We start from the raw sequence: 13173 nt of genomic DNA, 5'->3' as shown, positions 1-13173 counted from the left end.
TTTATCCCAAGAATGCAAAATTGGCTTAACATCAAAAAAAATCAATTAATGTAAGACACCACATTAATAGAATAAAGGACAAAATGCAGCTGATCATCCCAAGAGATACAGAAAAGGCATTTGAGAAAACACAGCGCCACTTCATGACATAAACACTCAGCAAAGAAAAGAGAGCCTCTCCAGCCTGACGGAGGGCATCCGCATGGCGCCCGCCACGGTCAGCACAGTGATGGTGGGCGGCTAGAGGCTCCCCCGAGACCAGGAGCCAGACCCAGGGCGCCTTCTCACCACCCCCACCCAACGTTGTGCGGAGGGTTCCGGCCAGGGCGCCTGGGCAACACGGAGACACAGAGGCACCCAGGCTGCAAAGGCAGACGTGTGGGACGATCTCTCCTCTCGGATGAAGTCGGCCTCCCTCCCGGGGGCTGCCCCGGCCCCCAGCTGCCTCCATCCACCCGCCCCGCTGCACGCAGTCCCCTTCTGGGATCAAGACACAGTCTTCTCGCCTAAGGAACTGCCTGGCTCCCAAATGTCACCACCACACCATCTAGCCTTCCGGGTGGCTCAGAGGTAAAGAACCTGCCTGCCGATGCAGTTCGATCCCTGGGTCGGGAAGATCCCTGGGAGGAGGAAATGGCAACCCACTGCAGTATTCTTGCCTGGAGAATCCCATGGACAGAGGAGCCTGGCATGAGGCTATCCATAGGGTCGAAAAAGAGTCAGATACAACCGCAGCTGTGGACCGAACCAGCTCTGGCCTGGCTGAGCCCACATCCCACCACCAGCAGGCCCGTCCCATGGGGTGGGGACTACCTGATGACCTTCTGGATCAATGCCACACTTCTCATTGTCTTAGCTTGTTTTGAAAAACAGCTATTGTTTGTTTCTGTTTTTCATAAAAAGACATTCATTACATTAACATATATGGGTTTAGCTACTGTCATTTTTAAATGCACTGTTAAATATCTTTAAGTTATCTTTTTAAATTTCTAACAGTATGTGTGTGTGCATGTAAGTCGCTTCAGTCATGTCCAACTCTTTGCGACTCTACAGACCGCAGTCCGCCAGGCTCCTCTGTCCATGGGATTCTCCAGGCAAGAATACTGGACTGGGTTGACATACCCTCCTCCAGGAGATCTTCCCAACCCAGGGAATGAACCTGCATCTCTTACATCTCCTGCACTGGCAGGCAGGTTCCTAACCACCAGCCCCACCTGGGAAGCCCTTCTAATAGGATACACATCCATAGATACAACGCACATAAACAAAAACCTCTCAGGGGGTCCCTAAAACTCTTCAAAGAGGGCAGTAGAATCCTCAGACCAAACGTTTGAGAAGCCCTGTGCTACCCTGCTGCATTCATCCTGCAAGGAGCAGCAAGGGAAGCTTGGGCATCATCCCTAAGACGACAGGGGGTGTGAAGGCCTGTTGTCATCGTTCAGTCGCTGAGTCGTGTCTGACTCTTTGTGACCCCGTGGACTGCAGCACGCCAGGCTTCTCTTTCCTTCATTACCTCCCAGAGCTTGCTCAAACTCTTGTTCACTGAGTCAGGAAAGCCATCCAACCGTTTCATCCTGTCACCCGCTCTCCTCTTGCCCTCAATCTTCCCAGCATCAGGGTCTTTTCCAAAGAGTAAGCTCTTCACATCAGGTGGCCAAAGGACTGCAACTTCAGCTTCAACATCAGACCTTCCAATGAATATTCAGGATTGATTTCCTTTTAGGATGGACTGGTTTGATCTCCTTGCAGTCCAAGGGACTCTCAAGAGTCTTCTACAGCACCAGTTCTAAAGCATCGACTTTTCAGTGCTCAGCCTTCTTTATGGTCCAACTCTCACATCCACACATGACTACTGGCAGAACCCTGGCATTGACTACACAGACCTTTGTCAGGAAGTGGTGTCTCTGCTTTTTGATACACTGTCTAGGTTTGTCACAGCTTTTCTTCCAAGGAGCAAGCATCTTTTAATTTCATGGTTGCAATCACTGTCCACATTGATTTTGGAGCCCAAGAAAATGAAATCTGACAGTTTCCATCATTTTCCAGCAATTTCCCCCATCTGCTTGCCATGAAGTGATGGGACTAGATGCCATGATCATAGTTTTTTTAATGTTGAGTTTTAAACCAGCTTTTTTACTCTCCTTTCACCTTCATCAAGAGGCTCTTTAGTTCCTCTTCACTTTCTGCCATTAAAGTGGTTATCATCTGCATATTTGAGGTTACTGATATTTCTCCCGGCAATCTTGATTCCAGCTTGTGATTCATCCATCCCAGCATTTTGCATGATGTACTCTACATATAAGTTAAATAAATAGGGTGACAATATACAGCCTGACGTACTCCTTTCCCAATTTAAAACCAGTCTGCTGTTCCATGTCCACTTCCAGTCTGCTGTTGCTTCTTGTACTGCCTACAGATTTCTCAGGAAGCAGGTGATGTGGTCTGATATTCTCATCTCATTAAGAATATTTCACAGTTTGTTGTGATCCACAGTCAAAGGCTTTAACCTAGTCAGTGAAGCAGAAGTAGATATTTTTTTGGAATTCCTTTGTTTTTTCTATGCTTCAGCATATGTTGGCAATTTGATCTCTGGTTCCTCTGTCTGTTCTAAATCTAGCTTGTATATCTGGATGTTCTCAGTTCACATGCCGTTGAAGCCTCGATTGTAAGATTTTGACCATCACTTTGCTAGTGTGTGAAAAGAGCACAATCGTGCGGTAGTTTGAGCATTATTTGGGATTGCCTTTCTTTGGGACTGGAATGAAAACTGACATTTTCCAGTCCTGTGGCCACTGCTGAATTTTCCAAATTCGCTGGTATAATGAGTGCAGCACTTTTACAGCATCATTTTTTTAAGATTTGAAATAGCTCAGCTGGAATTCCACCACCTCCACTAGCTTTTTGTTCATAGTGATGCTTCCTACAGCCCACGTGACTTCACACTCCCGGATGTCTCGCTCTAGGTGAGTGACTGCACCATTATGGTCATCTGGGTCATTAAGAGCTTTTTTGTATAGCTCTTCTGTGTATTCTTGCCACCTCTTCTTAATATCTTCTGCTTCTGTTAGGTCCATAGCATTTCTGTCCTTTATTGTGCCCATCTTTGCATGAAATGTTCCCTTGGTATCTCCAGTTTTCTTAAAGAAATCTCTAGTCTTCCCCATTCTATTGTTTTCCTTTATTTCTTTGCACTGGTCACTTAAGAAGACTTTCTTATTTCTCCTTGCTATTCTCTGGAACTCTGCATTCACTTAGGTATACCTTTCCCTTTCTCCTTTGCTTTTTCACTGCTCTTCTTTTCTTAGCTATTTGAAGGCCTGCTCAGACAACCACTTTGTCTTCTTGCATTTCTTTTGCTTGGGGATGGTTTTGGTCATCACCTCCTATATGATGTCACAAACCTCTATCCATAGTTCTTCAGGCACTCTGTCTACCAGATCGAGTCCCTTGAATCTATCCATCACCTGCACTGTATAATCATAAGGGATTTGATTTAGGTCATAGCTGAATGGCCTAGTGGTTTTCTTTACTTTTTTCAATTTGAGCCTGAATTTTGCAATAAAGAGCTGATGATCTGAGCCACAGTCAGTTCCAGGTCTTGTTTTTGCTGACTGTATAGAGCTTCTCCATCTTCGGCTACAAAGAATATAATCAATCTGATTCCACACTGACCATCTGGTGATGTCCATGTGTAGAGTCGAGGGAAGGGAGGGTCCCTAATTCTGCACCATGGAGTGGACGGCTGCCTGGCCCAGGTCCTGGCAGCCAGGTTGGCTCCCTCTTCCTTGGTTTACTTCCCCAGAGAATGGGCGTGAGGACATAAGTGCCCACTTCTCGGGACTGCATCAAGGACGGGTTGTGTCCACACGTGGAGCCCTGCGGGCTCACACACTCACTGTTACCCTGATTTTTTTTTTATTTATTTATTGAAGGATAATTGCTTACAGAATGTTGTTGCTTTCTGTCAAACCTCAATGTGAATCAGCCATAGGTACACATATATCCCTGCTTTTCACAACGTAAAGTCATCAAGATGGGCCACCAAGGAAGAGAGACGGAGGGAAAGACGACTCTGGGAGCCCGTCTGGCCCTGCAGTGACAGCCTGGATCCCCTAACACACCCCTGACCCTGGCCTGAGTGGGTGTCCACCCCCCTCAACCCAAAGACCCTCATCAGAAACAGGCTGATGAAGAGACAGCAGAATCCAGACACCTCTGCCGTTACTCACCGGCCCAAGACATGCCCAGAAGGACCCCGAAGAATCAGGACACACCCACGCCAGGCAGCCCCCCGACGCGGTTTTGGACCATTTCCCTACGGAAAGCCAAGAAGCCTTGAAACCCTTGGAAACCCAGAGCGTGCCAATTACCACCCCATGTCTGGAGAATCATTAACCACACACACCAGGCTCACCACAGCCGTCTTCAGGAATTCCACCCCCAGCTTCACCTGGACTCCAGGTTCAACAACAAAACCATTTAACCACAGCTGAAGGTTACCCCCCTTCCCCAGGCGCCAGCTTTGTGAGCACCCCGGCGGTCGTCCGGGTGGATGTAAATCCACGAGCCACCTGCCACGACCCGGCATCCTGGAGGCGGGTGGCAGGGAGCGGCCAGACTGTCCTCTGGTCTGAACCCTCAGGGTGAGGCCAAGAAAGAGCGGGCCAGTGGTCTGCCTGGGAGCTGAACACCCAGGTGGGAGGGGAAGTCTGGACCCACTGATGCCATCCAGCCATGTGACAAGGGCTACTCTGAACCGGTGCCCTCCCAACCCTGGGCAACAGAGAAGCAAGACCTGGTCCTTTCCTGGCGACCTGCCTGCCTGGTGACGGGTCCCCCACGCAGCACAGGCCAATGCAATAGTTTGCCAGACCCCCGTCCAGGGTGATGGGGGCAGGGATCAGGAAAATCCCGAGAAACGAGCCGCTGTGCCCAGGGCTTTGAGGGGCGCGGTCCAGCGGGGGCAGAAGCACCCCTCCACCACTCACCCAGCCTGCCTCCTCCGCAGGGCAGGGGGCCCAGAATTCCCAGGAAGATTCCAGGGCTTGCTTCCCTCCTCCAAGCTGGGCCCCAGCAGGTGTGACCCTCTCCCTGGGCCCCTCCTGAGACCCAGTCTGGAGGGCCACGGTCCTGCAGCTCCGACCTGCCCTTCGCCAGGCTCTAGCCACACCACGGGCCCCTGAGAGCCCCGGGAAGGGTCCCGGGGGGAGCCGCTCCCCACCTGGCCGGGACGATGAGCCCTGACCTGGGTGGAGCCCTGAGTGAGCACAGTTTGGGGCAGGACTCCCTGTCCACGGGGCCTGGCCCGCGCGGAGCAGCAGGTGGTATCCCGTGCCGCTTCGGTCACCCAGGTGTCACCCCATCCCTGGGGGAACCACCCGCCAGAACCGGGAGGGCTGGGCTGAGTCTTCTCCTCCCCTGCGGGGGCTCCAAAGTGGAACACTTTCCAAGGGGCCCAGTCTAAAGAGAATCAGTCTTCCCCGAAATCACCCTGTCACAGCAAGGCCTGGGACACCCCCCTTTCCCCAGCAGCCCCTCCCATCTTTTACCTGCCAAGGGCCTTCCAGCCCTCACTGAATCTTGCGGGGAGCAGACTCCCAAACCCCAAACAAAGGCTTTAATTCAAGCACCTGAAACACCCACCTCCTGATCGCTAAGAGAGGCATTTCCAGGAACATTTTCCATTTCTAAAAATCTGCAATGTACTTACATTGCTTGATCGCAGGGCTTTCTCAATCCAAAAGGGATTTTTTTTTTCTTTTAATACTTAGTAGCTTGAGGTCACAGGATTTTAAAGTCAATGTATGGATATTTTCCTTGCAGAGAACTACGCTTGATCAGTTAATAAGAGACCAACAAGCATAAAGACCCATAAGCTGGAGGGGACTCGTGGGAGTCCCTTGGACAACAGGGAGATCAAACCAGTCAGTCCTAAAGGAAATCAACCTTGAATATTCATTGGAAGGACTGATGCTGAAGCTGAAGCTCCAATACTTTGGCCACCTGATGCAAAGAGCCGACTCACTGGAAAAGACCCTGATGCTGGGAAAGATTGAAGGCAAGGAGAAGAGGGGTGCATAGGATGAGACAGTCAGCATCATTTACTCAATGGACATGAATCTGAACAAACTCGGAAATGGCAAAGGACAGGGAAGCTTGGCATGCTGCAGTCCATGGGGTTGCAGAGAGTTGGATACAAGTTAGTGACTGAACAACAAAAATAAGTCTATGATATCAGGGTAAAATGCCTCGGGGAAGGAAGCAGGGGGTATAAATTCAGGAAAGGAGACTAGCAAAGAACATCCCCTATAGGCCCTCAGTTACCGGTCAGGAAAAGGTGGGTATCAAGTCACACTTTAGGCTGCAGAGATATGGTTAAAGTTAGGGAACAGTTCCTTTCCAAATGTCAGTGTTTACTCCCCAGACCAAGCTCGACACCCTTTGCAAAGGAAGGAAGGACGGAAGGGGGAGAGAGAGGTGGGAGGGAGAGGAAGGAAGGGACGGAGGAACTCGGCAGCTTTGACCTCTGGAGCCTGTGGCTTCCATTCAGTCCTGAGAGTCAAAGGAAGCATTCTGGAAACCTCCCCAGGACTGTTTCCAAGCCCTGTCCCGCCCCTCGCTGCACTGGCTTCTGCCACTACCCCCTCCCCAGGAGGTGACAGGAGCCTCAGCTGGCCCATCCCGGGGCACATCCGTCAGCTCTGACCCAGCGCACTGGCCCCGAGCCGGCCCAGGTGGGGAAGCGGGCTCCCTTCCCCTTCCACCAAGACTGGAAGCCCCTTCACTGGTGGCCAGGCCTGTGCTGGATGCATCCTTGCCGCCCAGAGACCCACTTCAGAATGACCACGGGAGCCAGTGACAGCAACATTTTGAGCCCCTTCAAAGCATTTCTTGTATCTGCTTTCAAAGAAAAAATAAAAAGGTCTATCACATCAGGAAGTGTGATCAGAAACTCTGGTTTTCACTTGCTGGCTACAGTTTTTCTCACACCATAGGAACAAGAAAAATAAACTTCTAATGGGATGAGCTTTCCCTCTGGGTGACGTGTGCAGTGTGGGGGCTTAGGGCTGGGCTCTTCTAGGCTGCCTGGTGCAACCCCAGCTCCCATATTCCCTTGCCGGGTGGTCTGGGGCAAGTGGCTTCACTCCTCTGGGCTTCAGGCTCCTGATCTGTAAAATGGGAATAACCGGTTGCACCAATCTCTTTATGGAGGGTTTTTTTTTTTTTTTTTTGATGTGGACCATTTTTTTAAAACTTTATTGAATTGGTTACAATGCTGAAGCTGAAATTCTAATACTTAGGCCACCGGATGGGAAGAGCCAGCTCATTGGAAAAGACCCTTAGGCTGGGCAAGATTGAGGGCAGGAGGAGAAGGGGACGACAGAGGATGAGAAGGTTGGATAGCTTCACCGACTTGATGGACATGAGTTTGAGCAAACTCTGGGAGGCAGTGCGGGACAGGGAGGCCTGGCGTGCTGCAGTCCACGGGGTGGGACACGACTTAATGACTGACGACACAATACTGTTTCTGCTTTATGTTCCAGATATTGGGCCCCGAGGCATGCGGCATCTTAGCTCCCCAACCAGGGACTGAACCTGCATCCCTTCAGCGAAGAGTGGAGTCTTATCCACTGGGCCACCAGGGAAGTCCTTCTCTTCCTGGAGTTTCAGGAAACTTGGATGAGGTCACCTACAGCCAGGTGGGCAGAAGGGAAGAAACGGCCAGAATAAGAACCAGAACATTCCTGCCAGGTCCCAGGGCATCCCAGCGACATGATCTGACACCCCGGGCCTCGTCCAGGTGTTCTTGGATCCCCCTCGCCTTCCTTTCCCAGACTGGGCTGGGGACACTTTCTGCGCCCTACAGCACCCGACAGTCACCTCCATCACAGCTCCTGTGCCGCCAGCACTAACTGTACGACCCCTCACATCTCCCCTCCAGCCTGGAACCTCTGGGGCGGCCCCCTGCGCCCAGCTCCAGGCCCCCAGATGACTATTTGATGGGCTCATGTCTGCAAGACACAGAGAAAAGGCAGTATAACCTAGACCACCTCTGAATGAATGCCCAGCCCCTTATCCGGGTGGGCGGGTCAAGGCCAGGTCACAAGGGTCCCCTGGCCTGGCTCTGAGCCCTTCACCCAGACAGTCCCAGGTGAGGGCGAGGGGGCTTCCAAGACTAAAACAATCGGACCTTTGTTTGGGGTGTTTTCCTCCTCAATCTAGTGCTTCCCACAAAGCAGAGGATTCAATAAACTGGCCCCGGGGGTGACTTGGAAGATCCTAAATGTTCCCTCCCTGGGGCTCGGGACAGTGTGAGGCGCAGGGAGACTGTGCTGGTACTTTTCCCCAGGCTTTTCCAGCCACACACTCCGTCCACCCCCGACGCCAGGAGCAGCGACTGACTCCAGGTCTGAAAGCATGTCGCCAAGCTGGCCTTGGGTTTGCCAGGAGGAGCTGGAAACCTGGGGATCGGAGCTCAGCAACCAGGGGCTGGGGTCCACACCGAAGGCGCCCCGCAATTCCCTCAGCACCTCCCAAGCTGAGCCCCACTTTGGAAAAGCCTCCTGCACTCACCCGAGGTGACAAGGACGCCAGGACTCTACCATCTGGAAATAGAGGGCGTAAGATAAAGAATCATTTTTCCATAAAAGTCAGTGTGACTACTGTTTTCCTGCACGCTGGTCAACTCCCCGCACCTTTTTCTTATTTCAAGCTTTTTCTTCCCTCCTTTTCCCCATCACTGATGAAATACAAAATGCAGCGCTATCTTGGAGTGCCTTCCTCCTCCTCCTGGTGGCACGCCTCATACCTGACCCCACAGTCCAGGGCTTCTCCTACACGGGGTCCCCCAGAGGCTTGGACCAAATCACCTGCCCACAGTGACCCCTAGATGCCAGTAAGCGGGGTGTGCCCACAGCCCCAAGCACTTCAGAAAAACGAAAGAAGGAAAACCTCTGGGAATCACACGTGCATATGAATAGGGCTTTCTAAAGCAATTGTGCTGGGAGCCAGGAGGCAGAAAGATTCCCTTCCCTCCCCCATCCCCCAGAGGGATCTAATTTGTTCGGAGCAGCCAAGTGCTGTCAACAGCGCCCACAGGCAAGCACCTTTATAGGTAAAATCACTTCATTCGTCAAGGACTCCTTTTGATTCCAGAAGAATTACAGCCTCTTCCAAGGGAGCCCAAAGAAGCACCAGCTTTCCAGTCAATTCTTTCTTCTTGGAAAAGCAGAAATTCCCCTGCACAATAATGGAACCGGCTTCCAGGAGAAGCCTGCGCCCCAGGAGTTTTACATCCAGCCACTTGCAAAGTGGCCTAATTCCTATTAAGACAGGGTCGTCCTCTGGCCTCCTCAAGGATACTGTGACTTCCTGGGCAAAGGTCCATGCTACCACTTCTAAATCCCCCTTAGGGCAAGGCAGTGGCAGAGGATGAGGTGGTTAGATAACATCACTGACTCAACCGGACAAGAATTTGAGCAAACTCCAGAAAATAGTAGAGTTCCCTGTAGCTCAAATGGTAAAGATCTGCCTGCAATGCAGGAGACCAGGGTTCTAATCCTGGGTTGGGAAGTTCCCCTGGAGAAGGGAAGGGCAATCCACTCCAGTATTCTTGCCTGGAGAATTCCATGAACAGAAACAGTCTGTGGGATCGCAAAGAGTCTTGCCTGGAGAATCCCGATGGACAGAGGACCCTGGCGGGCTATAGTCCATGGGGTCACAAAGAGTCGGACACAAATAAGCGACTCACACACACACACCCCCCAGAAGACAGTGGCACACGCACACACACACACACCCCCAGAAGACAGTGGCGCGCACACACACACACACACACACACACACACACACACACACACACACACACACACACACACACACACCCAGAAGACAGTGGAGGACAGCAAAGCCTGGTGTGCTGCAGGCCATGGGGACACAGAGTCAGACATGATTTAGTGACTGAACAGCCACATTGACCTTCCCCATTTAATCACTGCCAAGCCCTCAGTGGGTACAAAGTTCCAGGCACACAGATGTGCAACCTTTTCATCAAATAGCATCTTTGTTATTGCAGACAAGTGGTTTGAAAACTCAGGTCTCCAAAAGCAGCCACCTCCGGGGGCTCTTCAGGACATCCTGAAGCCCCCCAAGCGCGGATCAGGTGGTCAGGAAGGATTACTGAGCGCGGCCACCGACACTGGGATGGAGGCGGGACCCAGCACCCACGGGCTCTCCCTGAGGCCGAGTCGGCCGAGCCGAGGGCAAGTCCCAGGCAGAGACCGAGCCGCAGCCATCCCTCCGCGGACGACTTCCGAAATTACCTCCCTGCTTCTTGGTGCTTAATTTAATTAGCAGGTTGACCTCATTAAGCTTGGAACTTGAGTTTCAAACAAAAAGAGGTCACGAAACTATCCAATTTACTACCTCGAACTTCCACATGGGAACCACTTTATTTTCGGAAGGTCTCTGAGGATCCCTGGGACCGTGCCCATAGCTGCCGCCCACCGGGGCCCCCAGGTACCCCGGGCTGAGCTCCCATCTGGGGGCCCAAGCGACTTCTCAGATCTAGCCGCCCAGGGTCGCTTTAAAACCTCCGCCTGAAAGCCCACCGTCACCAGAAGCGGCCTCGCCCCCTTCGGACGCCCCCAGCCCCACGGAAACACTGACCTCTCCAACGCGCCCACCCTCCCATCCCGTGCCGTGTGGGCGCACCTAGGCGCGGGAGGAGGCGCGCCGCGGTCCAGCAGCCTCCGAACTCCGGCGGCGAGGTCCACCCCGTCCCCGGCACCTTCCGAACACTGGGGCCAGGTCCACCTCGGCCCCCCACCCTCCGGTCAGAGGCCGCAAGACCCTCCACCAGGATCATACCTGCTCGCAAAATCCAGCGGCCCCAACTCAGGCGGCGAGTGCGCGGTCGCGGTCTCCAGGCGCCCCCCGCGCCCCGGACACCTTGCGGAGGCGCCAGGGCCACGGCGCTGCGCGGGCGGAGCTGCCCGGCAGCCGGGGAGGGATGCCCGGGCGAAAGTTGCCAGGGAAACTTGAGCAACTCGAGCGCGCCGGTGCCAGCCTCCTGCATAATTCACGGGCGGCGACGGCGGAGCAAGGGGGGCCACTCACCTGCCTCAGTCGGGCCCCCCAACCCGGCTGGGGCGCGCGGCGGGCAGAGGCCAGGCATCTGGCGGGGGTTCTGCTCGACCCCAGGGGTCCCGGGGTCCATCCACGACTCCCGGGCCTGCGCCAGGTGCACCGGCCCCGGCCTCGCCGAGCCCGCTGCTCCAGCCGCGCGCACCTGGATGGGGGCTCTGGGAGCCGGTGCGGGGCCGGGGTAGCCGACGCAGGGTCTCCGGGGACCTTGCGACCGCGGCACGGGTCCCCGCCCCCCGCGCGCCCTCTGGCGGCCCCGTGCCAGTTCCACAGCCGGGCAGGCGGGCCCAGGTACCCGCGCCAGTGGGCGGCGACCTAAGGCAAGGAGACCCCGGGCAAGAGGCGGAGGTAGGTACATCTGCGGTGCCCCAAGGGGAGGCGCTAGAGGTGAAGGGGGTTCATGGGCGCGGGGGACGAAGAGGGTGCTCCTGCGCTCTGCCCCCACGCCGCTTCCAAAGCAGTTTAAATCGACCCCTAGTCCCGAACGAAACGGTGGGGGCGGCTGGGTGGGGATGTCTCTATAGAGAAGTGAGTCCCACCAGGACTCAAAGGACCCTTTCCCAACCCCCCACCCTCAGCCTCTGTGAGTCCAGGACCGCGCTTACCCAGTGGCTGGTGCTCCTGGAAGCCAGAAGCACCCAAAGGGCAGCTATCCCCACGGCCGGGCTCCCAAGGGACCAGCCACTGTCCTTCGCGGCCGCACACGGTGCCCCCGCCACCCCCACCCTGCAACCGCAGCGCCCCGCGACGCCCCCACCCCACCCCCCGCCGCCTCCGCCTCACCTGGCTCGGGGCGCGGCTCCGGGAGTCCGGGCGGGTCGGAGCCCCCAGGGAAGGGCGGGCGTCTGCGCTCTCCGGGCTCGGCCGCGGGCTCCGGAGCTACGCCGAGCCTCGGCTGGCCGGAGCGCGGGAGCCGCCGCCGCCGCCGCCGCTGCCGCTCAGGTGTCCGGGTAGGGGGGGTGGGGGGACGCCGCGGCCCCGCCCCGCACGGAAGCCGGGTTGGGGGCTCCGGGCCAGGGCTGCCGGACAGCCCCTCCCCCGGCCGGCCGCGAGCGGTCGGGGCCAGCGAGGGTGGGGGAGGGGTCCCCTTGGCGCCAAAGGACGCGCGCGGCCCGAGACTCACGTGCGCCCCTCTCCCGGGGTCTCCTCCCGCCCCGCCGAGGTCAGTCGGCCCGTCCCCACCTGGCCCTGTCCAGCTGCAGCCCGCGGTGGCGACTCGGCCGCGGCGTGCGGGGTCTGTTGTAGCAACCGGGGGCCGGCGGGCGCCCGGGGCCGCCTCCGCCCGCCGCCCCGCCCCGCCCCGGGCTGCGTGGCTCGCCGCCCCCCCCAACCGGTGAAAGCCAGCGGACCTGAACGTCCCTGGATTTTGTAAAGCCCGGTTCCTTCTGCTCGGCCGGCTCCGGCTCGGGAGCGTTTTCTGTTTACAGGGCTCGGAAATGCAGAACCGCCCGCACCTCCGAGGGTTTGCGGGGCAGATGCAAACTTTGTGCCTGGGCAGCGCGCCGCCGCCCGCCTGGATGGGCGCCTCCGTTCCGGGCGGGCCGACCCGCGCCTCGGCCCGCGGCCCTTCCAGCCATTCCGGCTCGGGGAATTAAAGCCCGCGGCTCAAAGGAGGCACCCTCCGGGGAATTCTGTGATTATCCAGGACCCCGGCAGCGCTGGGTTTGCCAAAACCCCAAGGCGGGTGTCCTAAGCCCCTGCCCCCCCCCCGCCCCCCGCTCCCCGCTCCGAGCTGGGAAGGTGGCTTTACTCCTCCCAACCTGGGGGGTCAGAGCCATCGGCTTATAACTTTTCTCAAGACTCTGATAATTCACTGGTCACTCCACCTGTCTCTGAGGACGCCAGGGAGGTTTCTGGGTCCTGAGATTGCCAGAATTCTGCCAAGAGAAAGCATTTCCGGCCGCCAAAGCGTGCGCGTCTGGGGCGAGGGCGGTGGGTGGTTGGCAAACACCAGAGTCTGGGCTGTGACGTTCAGCAAGCCTTCCCCTATACAAAGCCTCAATGCACGTCTCCCCGTGAAGAATATAT

The 13173-nt window shown here is 55.8% G+C and overlaps 1 protein-coding gene across 2 annotated transcripts in view; it reads right to left on the bottom strand.

The window, feature by feature from the left end:
* Positions 1 to 12715, bottom strand: part of SHANK2 (SH3 and multiple ankyrin repeat domains 2) — a 554292-nt gene extending 541577 nt beyond the window's left edge. The window contains exon 1 of one of the 2 annotated variants that reach the window (XM_043924118.1): positions 12328 to 12715. The gene's annotated coding sequence lies outside the window, so the exon portion shown is untranslated. Of the gene's footprint in view, positions 1 to 11928 lie in introns of both variants that reach the window. The other variant, XM_043924122.1, reaches the window with a different exon arrangement.
* Positions 12716 to 13173: the final 458 nt, after the last annotated feature.

The sequence above is a fragment of the Cervus elaphus genome, chromosome 2 (genome assembly GCF_910594005.1).
Source record: "Cervus elaphus chromosome 2, mCerEla1.1, whole genome shotgun sequence".
NCBI lineage: Eukaryota > Metazoa > Chordata > Mammalia > Artiodactyla > Cervidae > Cervus > Cervus elaphus.
The sequence above is the reverse complement of the archived record's forward strand: the minus strand, read 5'-3'. Positions and strand labels throughout refer to the sequence as shown.